Source organism: Lynx canadensis, chromosome A2, assembly GCF_007474595.2.
Source record: "Lynx canadensis isolate LIC74 chromosome A2, mLynCan4.pri.v2, whole genome shotgun sequence".
In the NCBI taxonomy this organism is placed as follows: Eukaryota; Metazoa; Chordata; class Mammalia; order Carnivora; family Felidae; genus Lynx; species Lynx canadensis.
The window spans coordinates 32413230-32425145 of record NC_044304.2 but is presented as its reverse complement, the minus strand read 5'-3'; the positions used below and the strand labels follow the sequence as shown (position 1 = coordinate 32425145).

The following is an 11916-nucleotide window of genomic DNA, read 5'->3' as shown; positions in this document are numbered from 1 at the left end:
TATGTCTGTATTTTTAGAAATCTTAGACTATAGAGAAAGCACCTACAGTATTGCTCAATTCAGATTCTGGATATAGACAGTGGTAGGATAAAAAGTATAACCTTTGCAGGGGTGCCTGGGTGGGTCAGTCAGTTAAGCATCTGACATCAGCTCAGGTCATGATATCATAGTTCGTGAGTTTGAGCCCCGTGTCAGGCTCTCTGCTCTCAGCACAGAACCCACTTAGATCCCCTGTCCCCATCTCTCTCTGCCCCTCCCCTGCTTGTGCTCTCTCTCTCTCTCTCTCTCTCTCTCTCTCTCTCTGAAAAATAAACATTTTTTAAGTATAACATTTGCAGATCTAGTTGAAGTCTTTTTTTAAAATTTTTTTTTGAGAGATAGAGCTAGAGAGTGAGCCGGGGAGAGGAAGAGAGAGGGGGAGACAGAATCCCAATCCTGAATCCGACAGTGCAGAGCCTGATATGGAGCTCAAACCCATGAACGGTGAGATCATGACCTCAGTCGAAACCAAGAGTCCGACCCCTAACCAACTGAACCACCAGGTACCCCTGGTTGAAGTCTTTTTCTTTTTTCTTTTCTTTTCTTTTCTTTTTTTTTTTTTTTTTGCCACTCACTAGAATGAAATTGAACAGCTCACTCAATGCCCTCTATGCTATGTTCTCATTACTTATGAATGATGAAGAAATAGGAGGGCAATAATAGCACCTACCTGATCGAGTGCATTTGGCATCGAATTAATAAAAGTAAGTAAAGTGTGTTCTTAACTAGTGGCACCTTTGCTCCCTCAGGAGTTATTTCACAGTGTCTGGAGATAGTTTTGTTTGTCACAACTGGGGGAGTGCCGCTGGAATCTAGTGAAAAGTGACTAAGGATGCTCTAAAACATCCTACAATGCCTGGATCGTCTCCTTGGCAAAGAATTATTGAGCCCAAAGTGTGAATACTTGCCCAGGTTAAGAAACTTTGGTCCGTATCCCAGTACCTGCTGTGTAGCAATGCAAAAACAAAAACAAAAAAACCCTCCTAAAATGATCCAGGAATGTGGAACACTTGGAAGAGCTGACATATAGCACACTCAGACGAAAATACATCTGAGGAATTGATTAAATATTTCACTTTTCATCTAACTATGTTGAAGTCCTGAAACAGATATTTATTTCCATCTGTCGATTAGGGGTGTGGGGTGTGGAGGTTCTTTGTCCATTGTTGAGGAGTTTCAGAGGCTGAATTTGCATTTGATGGCAAGCTCTGTTTTTTTCATTTCAAGAGTGGCCGACTCTACGACACGGCTTTTGGAAAGGGTGGTTTATTTGTTTTTAAGTATTCTTTTTGTAACTTAAAAGCATCTTGAATTATTAAACCAGTTATTTTCCGGGCCTGTAAATGTTTTCAGCATGTTGCCTTAAGTTTTCCCTGAGTCAGCACATAGTATTGCATGTTGGAAGACCTCAGTCAGAACCATTTCCTTAAGATGTCGGTAATTTCCTTCGGGGTTGTGATGTTTTCTTCGGGGTTGTGCTCATTCTGACAAGAGAGGGTGTTTGTCTCCCAGACCCCCCCATTCATAGCTGTGGTGGAGACTCTGCTCAGAGCAAAGGTGCGTGCGCCACAATTTCAGACTAAAGAAAAGGATAAAAAAGAGAATCACAGGTGATCATTTAATACTTTCCCCTGATGTTAGACTCTTGCTTACTTCTAGCCAGGAGTCAAACCATGAGGTAAATCCTCCAACCCACATTTTATGAAAGACAATAAGAGAGAACTTGGTTGGAGTTAGAACTAAAAAATTCTTTTTTTGTGCTTCGAAGCCAAATGCTTTTACAAGAGGCAGAAAAAGAAAAAGAAAGAAAGAAAAAACACCCGAGTCAAACTGATGAAAACCAGTCAAAATATGGCCTTGTTGTGGCTGATACAGCTACCCTGGCTGGTCCCAAAACACAGAAGGCTTCTTCAGGCATGGCTCTCAACACTGATTGAACCAGATTTCTGTGTCAACTGCTTGAAAGCCGCACCACACATTTCCTGAGTATATTATTGAAAATTATCAGACCTGTTTTGTTCATTACCAGGAGCCTGAAAAATGACCGGCAAACGTGGCTGCGAGCCTTTCTCTAGCAAGTAGAGGCCGACTTTGAAACAAATGTCCTCGCAGCCTGTGAATACATCATGTAGAGCCTTGGGCCTTGGGGCAGGTTCCCTTCCTAATAACTCCAAGGAAACCTCCACTGGCCCCTGAAGAGGGTGGACAGCCTCCCACCTAAGTGTGTTCCCTTAATAAGCACTCACAACCTATGGTTCGTTGTCAAGGAGCAAATGTGTCATTCTTAGTATTTATTTGAAACAATATTCATTGATACAGAAACCAGAGCAAGAAATGTTTTTCCCCTTTATGTCAAGAAATCTGAATTACCGCATCAGGAAATCAGGAGATTATACCCTGTGAGGACTAGAAGGGACATAGCTCATGACCCAACTCAGTTTTACAGAGAGGCTCCTAAGATCCCCAGGTGAATTAGGCCGGAATGGGGAATGCCAGAACCCCAGCCAGAGGTCTCTGTGCTATAATACATGTGGCAGTCGAGGTCTTACTTTTGCTAACTCTTCTCTTTGTTGTTTTCGGCTAAGACTAGACTACTCAGCTCTTATTTCTCCTGATATTGCTAACAGTTCATTTATAACCCCTACCCCCTCCCCCCCCATCTGACTTTGAAGAACCTGAATTCATTTAGGCCTTGATTAGTGGTAATTATTTACCTGTCAGACCCCAGCTGGACTGCATCACCAAAGCTGAGTCACATAGCCTTGCTTCCAGTGACTGCTTCCAAACAATTAAATCAGAGAAGCACCTGTGTAAATATGTAATATTTGGCGATAAGAAAATGATTAGGCAACAGACACCGAGCTGAACTGCTGAAAAAAAAATAGTGAATATTTTCCCCTGGGGGCTTTTCACATATGCCTTTAAGCGTTTCCAATCTCAAGAAGAAGGTCAGGTTATTTTCCCACCCCTCCTACCCCTTGTTTGTGTGGAAAATATAGCTCATCTGATACCACCAGATTTGATTTGTTTGCAAACATTAAAATTTCAAGGAAACCTTCTCCTGTGTAAGCTGAAAGAGAAGAAGTTGAAATAGGGTGACAGACTAACCACTGATTTTCTTTTCCAAAGCCAAACTCTCTATCTCAATAGACAAGCTGACAATTGAAACTCATCTTGGACAGTGATCTCTGTTGTTATTTGAATTTAGGGCTTCAGTGATGAGATTCAAAGTGCAGGAGAGTGGAAAGAATGAGAGTTTTTGTAAACAGACCAGGAGATGAATCCCAGCATTACCACCCGGGAGAGCTGTGTGACTTGTAGCACGTTTGGAGCCTCAGTTTCCAAATCGGTTAGAAATGATGTAATTCTTAACCCACCATGCCGGGCCATGTGTAAAATGCCATTCTCAGTGCCTGCTGAGCAAACATTCACTGTGCTCCATTCCATAACAGTAGACTGGAAAATCTATTCAGTATTCCATAGTTAAAACTGTTGGTGATTTTTTAAAATTGTTTTCTGATGAAGATCACTTTTTAGCAATAGGATGTACCACCAGCAAGTGATTCTAAAATTTCTCTCTTATATTTCAGAAGCTAACCTGCCCTCGTTTTGGTACTTGTACCTTCTTTAACGCAAATTCATATGGACTAACTGTAAGAGAATCTTTTTTACAATTGGGCATAAAAAGATACTGACCCTAGCTGACCCTCATTGATTGTTTGCTGTTTCATTCGACTTGGCTGGTATTTTTAGCTAAAGGACATCTACAGGTGGGTTTTCATGGGCCCACTCCTGTTGTGTTCCTTGTACAGTTACGGACACCTTTTTGTGCAGAGCTCAAACCTGTTTCATCTCTTCCCAAGTTCTGCGATCTTGAGCACATTAAATATTCTTAGCGCTTCAATATCTTCACTTGTCAAGTGGAGAGGATGATAATTAACGCATAATGTTATTCGGAGAATTCAGTGAGTAACCGTAGAGAACTTAGAACAGTGACTTGAACAGAGGGGAAAAAAACCTGTAGTTGTAGTTGTTACATTACTGACACTAATGTAAGCAGCTTACAATAGAGCTGGGCTCACAGAGCTAGTGTGCAGAACAGAGCGTTCAGACCCTCAATCAAATCTTTCCAAGTCGAAAATGTTACTGTTAAAAAATGTTATCCTCTTTCTTTAAAGTTCTTAATTTCATTTAGTTTGAATGCAACGTTTTATTTGTGGTTTCCGAATTAGACAACGAAAAGTAAGAATGCCTTCTATGGAATGTTACTAATTATTCATAGAAGCAGGTCCAGTTGTCCTTGGACCTTGAGTCTAAATTGAGATAGTCACTAGTTTTTAAAATCCACAGGATACCATTCACTGTCTGACCTCAAGTTGATAGGGGATAATAGCAAAAAGTTGTCACAAGTCAGGGTTTATTTGCTATCTATTTTAAAGTGAACATTTTGAAACCAGGATATGGAATGTTTGAGGATATAGACGTATCTGATTCTGCTGCACTAAGATGGGAAGTTATGCGAAGCTACCTGATCGCTTTGTCTGTTTGATGTCTTCTATTTTTGATGAGCCCTTTGCTTGTTGGTAGAGCTGTCTTACTACTGTAAAAAGTGACTCTCCTGAACTCCCCCACAATTCCTGAAGCCAAAAGATGTACTTAAGTTGTGACAGCACAGCTAATGTAGATTTGTAAAAAGCTGTGAAAGGAGTTATAAGTGCAAAACTGAAAGATAAGAAGGATCATTTTACTTGGGGCACATCCTTTCCCTTCCTAATCCGTTAAGCAAATTGATTAGTGTTAAATGAAAAGATGTGGTGGGGTGATTTGCTTTAGAATAGAAAAAGCACTTGGAATTATTAAGCTGCCTACACATCTGTAAAATAGATTTACTCTGAAATTCCCATTAGATCTCACTGAATTCACTGAGCAATATGGCCTCCCTGTTTTGTTTAATAGCTCTTCATTCCCAAGGGTGTTAACTCATTGTGTTAGACCAGAGCTTTAATGTTCTTCTTCCCCGAGGCCTTATCACTTATCTACAACGTTGATTAACTCTGTACATCCATATACCGTGGTCCAATTGAATAAGCTGTATGACAAGTATCTCCACAGTAATACCATAAAATCTAAGCAGAGAAATAGATGGTACACTGATAAATAGAAATGCATGCGCTAAATTCTAAAAATATGTTTTCCCCTTCTGTGGTTTCAAAGCCACAGTTTAAATACCCCAAGCCCTTTCCGTAAATGCATCAATGTATTATTCTCTACATTTGCTTTCTTTTTTCTTTTTTTTAGTGAACATTCATCCAGTTTTTGTAGGAAGTTGAAGAAATCATTATTCTAATACTACATTTTTGGTCACTTATTTATCATTAACCTTAAATTTTTTCACCTGGTTTAAATATTCTGCTAGTACCTCTTACAGCTGACTTTCTGGTCAATTTCCACTTAAATTTCTGCAGGTGCAGACTCTCAGGCAGCTATTTATTGATTGTCTGTCTCCTTGCTAAAGGTTACTAACTTCATCAACAGTAGTGCTATAAATTACACCTGTTAAGATTCTCTCATTGTTGCTAGCTGACAAGGTACTTTTGTTTTTTGGCTGTTCAGTGTTGTTGACCTGCATTGTGTCCAATCACTCTACAAAGACTGGTGGACTGAATTATTCCTGGGTACCATTACCCAGTTGACACTTTGAGCTCCTGAATCATCAGCTGAAACCAAAAATCTCATGTTTTTGGCAACAACACCCAGAGTTTGTATTATCTTTAGTCCAAAGAGGCTTTCAGAGCATGAAAACAGTATTGAGTCTTCAAGCTTTTTCCTCCTGCCTCCTTTCACCAATGCATGGCATTCAGGAACGTAGACTTGGGATAACATCCTTAGTTTGTTGTGTTTAGAAGAAGAAGAAATAAAGTAAACTTGCTAAAGATCTGCCTAAAGAACAATTAACTTAAGCATTCAGGCATCAATATGAGCTAGAAGATTATAGATCTGTGGGTCTCAGTTGGTTTACCACCGACCTTACATGGGTACGTCACCTAATTGGGAACAGTCTGTGAAGTTTTCTTTTTGTACAACTGAAAGCATTTGCAGACATGACAACAGCTATCACTTGTTATGTTGGTCATGCACCATGATGGGGGAAGGGGCTCAAACTTACCAAGTGTAGGCAAGGGGAGACATCAGAGAATACAAATCTGAAATAAAAGAAATAGAAAAGGGGCGCCTGGGTGGCGCAGTCGGTTAAGCATCCGACTTCAGCCAGGTCACGATCTCGCGGTCCGTGAGTTCGAGCCCCGCGTCAGGCTCTGGGCAGATGGCTCGGAGCCTGGAGCCTGTTTCCGATTCTGTGTCTCCCTCTCTCTCTGCCCCTCCCCAATTCATGCTCTGTCTCTCTCTGTCCCAAAAAAAAAAAAAAAAAAAAAAAATAGAAAAAAGATAAATGATACAAAAGATGTATAGGCAGAAACCTAAAATAACTTTGCCCTGTGAGTGTGTAAATAAACATATTCTCAAGTTTATTGAAGTATAATTTACATACTACAAAATGAATGTGCCCGTTCAAAATGTGTAGCTCAGTGAGTTTTGATATATGCATAAACACATGTAACCATCACCTAAGTCAAGAAACAGAAAATTTCCAACTCACTAAACTGTTCTCTTCTGCTCCTGCCCAGACAACTTCCCAACCCAACCTTAGTTGCCATTACATTACTATCAGTATAGACTAATCTATCTATACACATGGAATCATGTGCTATATATTCTTTTGTGTGTGGCTGCTTTCACTCAGGAAAATATTTTTGAGGCTCATTCATATTGTATGTATCAACAAACACTCACATAAATAGACTAGCAGACTGTGCACGCATACTTTTTATTTTTTAGGTTCATACATAGGAGATGAACTGATGGGTTATATGGTAAGTTTATATTTAACTTTACAAGAAACTACCAAACTGTGTTCTAAGATACTTACACCATTTACACTCCCACCACGAATGGGTGACATTTCCAGATCTGTATTCTTGGCAAATGTTAGTAATGTTCCTCTTTTTTTCATTTTAACCATTTTAGTGGGTATAGAGTGGTTTAAAATTGCATTTCTTTGGTGACTGTGATTTGAAATATCTTTCAGTGCTTATTGGCCACTTATGTATTTTTTTCATTTGTGAGGTGTATATTCAATGCTTTTGCCCATTTTTAAAATTCAGTTGTGTTTTTATTATTGAGTTATGACAGTTTTTTTATATATATATTCTGGGCAAAGATAAGTATTAAAACTATTTTCTTTGAATTTTTGACTTGACATCTTTTTTTGTGGTTGTTTTATCAGTAGCAAAATTTTTAATTTTGATGAAATCTAATTTATCAGTTTTTCAAATGGTTAGTACTTTTTGTGTCCTAAGAAATCTTTGCCTAAATAAAGTCACAACTTTGTACAGTTTTAGATTTTACATTCAGTTCTGGGATCTGTTCCTAGTTTATTTTTGTATGTGATAGGAACTTGGGTTCAAAGTTGATATTTTCCAACACAGACATCTGATTGTTACAGCACCAGTTTTTGAAAAGATTATCCTTTCTTCTCTTTGTTCAAGTTCACTGACCTTTACCTCTGCAGAATCAAACTGCTATTACACCTAGTGAATTTTTTCACTTTAAATATTTTTCTGTTTTAGAAGTTTCACTGGTTCTTTTTTTTTTTTAACAGTTTTCATTTCTGTTACTGTATTCATGTTTTTTTAATCCAACTATTTATGATAGCTATTTTAAAGTCTTCGTATGCTAATTACATATTCTCTGTCACTTGTGGGTCTATTTCTGTTGCCTAATTTTTCTTCTGCTTGTGGGGGAAGAAAAAGGTTTTTTTCTAATCCTTTGCAGGTGTGGTAATTTTAGATTAGATGCGGTGCTTTATTAATGTTGTACTGTTGAATGTCCAGGTTTTATGATGTTCCTTTAAATAGTGTTGCTCTGTGATCTGGCAGTCATTTAAAGTATGGATCACTTTAATCTTTATGAGACTTGTTTTTAAGATGTGTTAGGGAAGGTATGGAGTAGTCTTTATTCCATGGATAATTTTGTATCATTACTGAGGCATGGCCATTCTAGGGTCTCTACTAACTGCTTAATGGTTTCAGTGATGTTTCTTCTCTCTGGCTGGCCGGAGCTTGAAAATGGTTCAGCCCAATGGGAGATAAGGTAGCCATTAAGTTAAATTATTGTTCTTTCCCCAGTTCTGTACCTTGTGGAGTATTGCTCTGTATGGCTTGATAATCACCCAAAGGCTTAAAGGCACCCTTATGCATATATTTTGAATTTCTTTCCTAAATATCTCTTTCCTTTTTAGTACTTTGCCCCACAAATTCCAGTCACTTCAGCTTACTCAGTCTTTTTTTTTTTTTTTCAACGTTTATTTATTTTTGGGACAGAGAGAGACAGAGCATGAACGGGGGAGGGGCAGAGAGAGAGGGAGACACAGAATCGGAAACAGGCTCCAGGCTCTGAGCCATCAGCCCAGAGCCCGACGCGGGGCTCGAACTCCCGGACCGCGAGATTGTGACCTGGCTGAAGTCAGACGCTTAACCGACTGCGCCACCCAGGCGCCCCGCTTACTCAGTCTTTGAACTCTGTCTGTTCCAGTTAGTGAGGGCCCATGTTCTACCTGGGCTTCCTTTCCCTGACTAGCAATCTGAAAAGTATCTCCTGGTTAAAAAAAAAAAAAAAAATTCCATTACATCCTTACCTCATCTGTTTTCTTTTTCTTAGGGATCATAGTCTTGTGCTGTCTGTAGTCCACGATCTGAAAACAGTGGTGATACATAGATTTTTTCAGTTTTCTAATTGTTTATGGTAGGTGGTTTCTTCAGTAGCTGTTAATCCATCATGGCCAGAAGAACAGGTATATTTTAAAATTTTTTTAATGTTTTTATTTATTTTTGAGAGACCAAGAGACACAAAGCATGAATGGGGGAGGGACAGAGAGAGGGGGGGACACAGAATCCAAAGCAGGCTCCAGGCTCTGACCTGTCAGCACAGAGCCTGACAAGGGGCTCAAACTCACGAACAGGGAGATCATGACCTGAGCTAAAGTGGGACGCTTAACTGACTGAGCTGCCCAGTAGCTTCTGTATATTTAATATAAAGGTATTAAAAATACCTACTATATTTTTTAAAGAGTACAATGAAGGTAGTTACTTTACTACAAATAGGGCTGTGGTGTTAAAGGTTACCTCAGATGGGATTCATTCCTCTAGAGATCACTAGTCAAAATCAGGTTTTGAGATCTATGCTGTATGGAGGTGCTTTTCTCAAACAGGAGTTGCTTGTATTCTACTTTTTGTGAGTTTTGCTGTAAGACACTTGCATTGTAATTTACTTAAAATATTTTAATTAAGTTGACTTGCCTATAACTTTATTTGAAAAGTAAACTCTACAACATTATGATAAATGGAGTTGAAAAACGAATTGTATTTTTCTTACCCATATTGAAAAAAAAAAGGTTTCATTTTAAAGAGTAATTATCTTTGGACTCCTGAAGACATCGTATACCCCACCAGGGGTATTTTTCTACACCTAGCCGTGCTAGAATAGATCATACAGACATTGGATGAAGAAATAACATAGGTAATAGAGAGAAAAAATGTAAAGTCCATTTTTTCATTTGTAGTTTCTGATACAACCGTAAAATTTTAAAACTAGGATGGCCTTAGAGAATATCTAAACCTACTCCCTATTTCACAGATGTACTGGTTTCTTTTCAAGGCCTCACAGCTGGCTAATTAACTCAATAGATAATCATCAAGGGCTGAGCATGATCTAGGAGCTTGGAATACAGCAGTGAACAAAACAAGACTTCTTGGAGCTTATGTTCTAGTGAGGAATGGAACCCCTTTCTTTGGCTCTGTGTCCAACTGTGTATTGTTTACTGGTCTATTTACAACAAAAGAGACTACCCGAACCTTGTAATACCTGTACCCATCCTGTCTCTCGGCACCTTTAGAAATAAGGTTTTGCTTTATGAAAAATCAACCCAGTTCCATAATCATCGTATTCTAACTCACCTGAGATGTGCCAGTTCACATGATGACACTTGATTCTTCCTAATGGGGCTACTTCTCATGCTTTTTACTTTAGCCATAAAAGGGAAAACAAATCTCTCCTTTTTACAAGGAAGCGCCCATTACCCATTGCAATTATGTAACGTGGAATTTCGTGGGATATGGTCAACCTCTGGTTGCAACACACATTAGAGCTTTTAGACAGGGTCTTCTGGTTTCTTATCTCATCTTGTGTCATGATCTTGTTCTTGTCCTATTCTAGTCTCTCTTGATATATCACTCTCTCAAGGTGTTTGTGCTGTTTATCTGTATCAGTTCCCATGTCCCAGCTCTGTCTCCTTTCAGACCTGGAAACTCTTACCAAATCAAGTCTCTTCTGGTCTGAGGAACAGAAGTCTCTACTCTGACATTCCAGTCTTGAAAGCAGACTCTGTTCCTGACAACTTCAATGTTTTTTACAGGCACAGCCACCCCCAGAGAGGCAGAAAGGGTAGGATGGAAGAAATCATCAGAAATGAGTTTGGGCACACAGTTGACTCTCTCTCTTTTGTCTTTAAATCTGTGGAATTAGTGAAAGCTTCTATGAACTCATGGAATTTTCAGCCTTTGGAATTCCCAGACGTCTTCAGGTTGTCTTTGAAGAATGCTTATTTTACAACGTGTGTTTTTCCTTGGAAAAAAGAGAAAAGCAGAGTGAGCCTTGTTAAAGGGATAGCTGAGACTTGAAGATAACTCCCTTTTATATGAAGGCTTTGTGCAAGGCACTTTACATGCTTTTTCACTTTTGACTTCACAGCAATCTGATGAGAAATGAACTATAAGTATATGAACTCATTTTAAAATGAAGACGTAGGCATAGAATCTTGAGGAGACCATTTAGCTTACTTAACGTCAGTCAATCTATAGTTAGGTCAAGATTCAGTTGTGTTTGATACCAATGAAACCCTTCAATAGCTTGTTAACATCAGTGTCAAGGTAAAATCATGAATACAAAAATATGTATAAAACATTAAGCATAGGATTTGTCCTTGTATATTCACTTGATAGCTGAACTGACACAGAGTCTGTGGGATTTGTCTCAAAAATCACTAAATGAAATAAGTGGTGGTCTGACTCAGAACCATACTCTTTTGAATTTTATTCTAAGGTTTTTCCGACACAGCATTGTAATTCCAAGAGAAAACCATTCATCTTGTCAGTGACTTGGTTAAAACCCAGTGTATGAACAGTCACAACACAGAGATTTTAAAGATAGAGTTATAACACTGGCATTATGAAAATATTCAATTATTTTGAATTCAACAACTATTTATTCAAAATATTTATTGAAGGGCACTTGGGTGACTCACTTGGTTAAGCTTCTGACTCTTGATTTTGGCTCAGGTCATGATTTCACGGTTGGCGAGTTGGGAGTCCTGAGACAGGCCCTGTGCTGACAGTACAGGCCCTGTGCTGATAGTGCAGACCCTGGTTGGGATTCTCTTACTCTCCTTCTCTCTCTGTCCCTTCCCTGCTCTGTCTCTCTCTCTCTTTCTCACTCACCATGTGTGTGTGTGTGTGTGTGTGTTTGTGTGTTTGTTTGTTTGTTTGTTTATTTATTGAGAGAGAGCAGGGGAGGGGCAGAGAGAGGGAGAGAGAGAGAACCCCAAGCAGGCTCCGGACTATCATCACTGTGCCCGACACGGAGCTCGAATCGGATTCATGCCTTGAGCCAAAATCAAGAGTGGGACACTTAACCGATCAAGCCACCCAGGTGACCTTCATGTCCTTTTACTGATTATATTACGCCTTTCTGCTACTAGGCATCCCT

General features: G+C 39.1%; 1 long non-coding RNA gene across 1 annotated transcript; it reads right to left on the bottom strand.

The window, feature by feature from the left end:
- Nucleotides 1–1192: 1192 nt before the first annotated feature.
- LOC116737959 lies at nt 1193–11378 on the bottom strand. The gene is made up of 5 exons (XR_004343331.1): nt 10110–11378; nt 8792–8848; nt 6206–6242; nt 2754–2845; nt 1193–1618 (listed from the first exon to the last, which is right to left on the bottom strand). It is a non-coding gene; the product is annotated as an uncharacterized LOC116737959 (long non-coding RNA).
- Between the last annotated feature and the right edge of the window lie 538 nt (nt 11379–11916).